We start from the raw sequence: 1,504 nt of genomic DNA on the forward strand, positions 1-1,504 counted from the left end.
AATATTTTAGGATTCACAAATTTATTGGTTTTGGCAAATATTTATCTATTTTACATGTTTGCTGGGAGGTCATGGTCCGTGGAATAAATCTAGAATACACTAAAGTTATACCCAAATCTCCACAAATCCCTCCTTTTTACCTTAATGTTTTCTGTTTGCAACATTCTAACAGATATTTATGCTGTCCCATAAGTATTTAAAATAGATTAATTTTAAATACTAAATACTCTCTCCAGCTCATGTCCCACTTATTCCTTTATCAGCATACATATATATTTCTGTTTTGTTGCACACTGTAAACCTTCAAACTTTTATTGACCCTTTCCTCTGAGTGCCTTCCTTTAAGGAAGGTCTCAAGATGTGCTGAGGCATTACTCACAAACACAAGTGTGTCAGAGAAGGTGCACGGATATCTTCCAGCTGCTGAGGAGTGAAGTTGGCTGTCAGCACATTCTTACTTCACAGACTGGACTGAACTGACATAGGGTGAGTCTTAAATGTGCTTTATTGTATTATTTCATAAAATGGAGCTTGTCTCTTTTAGAAGCAGTTACATTGGAAATAGCCACCTAATTTGTGGTTGATCAAAACATGTATTTTATGCCTAGACTGTGAGTAAAAGCAACTTTGACGTTGGTTTTCAGATGGTAAAGATGTTTGACGATGCTTTGCTTTCTGAATAAATAAAATAGTGGCATTAGTGTTTGAACTGCAGTATTTAAATATGTATGCTGCATCTTTTTCTTTCTGAAATTTGCAACTAGAAACACATTTATAGACAAAGTCAATCTGAATGTGAATTTTAAAAGGTGTTAAGTATTATTTTTTGCTTCTATTTTTTAACATTGGAGCAGGTGCATTTTCTGATGCACCTGCTCAGAAGTGGTGAGTTTTAGAAGAGTCCCCACTCTTATTTTAAAAAGTAAAAAGCTACTTACAATTGTAAATGTAAAATTTTCCATACATTTTTTTTATTTGAAATCAGGTATTTTTGTTTCTAACTTTTCTATTTACCACTCTTCTTAATCTTTTTGCCATAGGAGTTGTTTTTTTTTTTTGTTTTTTTGTTTTTTTTGTTCTGCTTATCATAAATTACCTTGGGATTTCTCCCTTTTCTTGCACATTAGGATGTTAAACGCCTTAATCAGTTTCTTATTGAATTTGTAACTATAACCTTGTGATAAATTGTCTAAACTCAAGACTCAAGTGCATGTCAAGACAACTAATGTGTTGAAGTGAGTAATCCATATTCTAAATAAGTTACATTTGGATTAAATCCTTTCAGGGCCCCACAGAGGTTGGCATCTATTTCCAGTGGTCAGCAGGTGGCTCATTAACCAGTCACATCTAAAGGCAAACTGAAGTGACCAGATAACCTAGTTTGCAGATTTTTAGATAGTGGAAGGAAGCAAAAGTAACTGAAGATAATCCATACATGCACATGGAAACCATCCAAACTCAAACAAAGACACAGCTGAAATTCAGTCCCAGGTCTTTATTGCTG

The 1,504-nt window shown here is 34.0% G+C and overlaps 1 protein-coding gene across 3 annotated transcripts in view; it reads left to right on the top strand.

Moving 5' to 3' along the window:
- The window catches only part of slc5a5 (solute carrier family 5 member 5), a 24,466-nt gene that overhangs the window by 11,621 nt on the left and 11,341 nt on the right, over positions 1 to 1,504 (top strand). The window contains exons 2-3 of one of the 3 annotated variants that reach the window (XM_015019584.1): positions 347 to 486; positions 1,286 to 1,371. The gene's annotated coding sequence lies outside the window, so the exon portion shown is untranslated. Of the gene's footprint in view, positions 1 to 225; positions 487 to 1,285; positions 1,372 to 1,504 lie in introns of those variants that run through there. The other 2 variants (XM_015019578.1, XM_015019591.1) reach the window with 2 other exon arrangements.

This window comes from Poecilia latipinna, unplaced genomic scaffold (assembly GCF_001443285.1).
Source record: "Poecilia latipinna isolate Pla-1442-1.1 unplaced genomic scaffold, P_latipinna-1.0 Scaffold81, whole genome shotgun sequence".
Taxonomy (NCBI): Eukaryota; Metazoa; Chordata; class Actinopteri; order Cyprinodontiformes; family Poeciliidae; genus Poecilia; species Poecilia latipinna.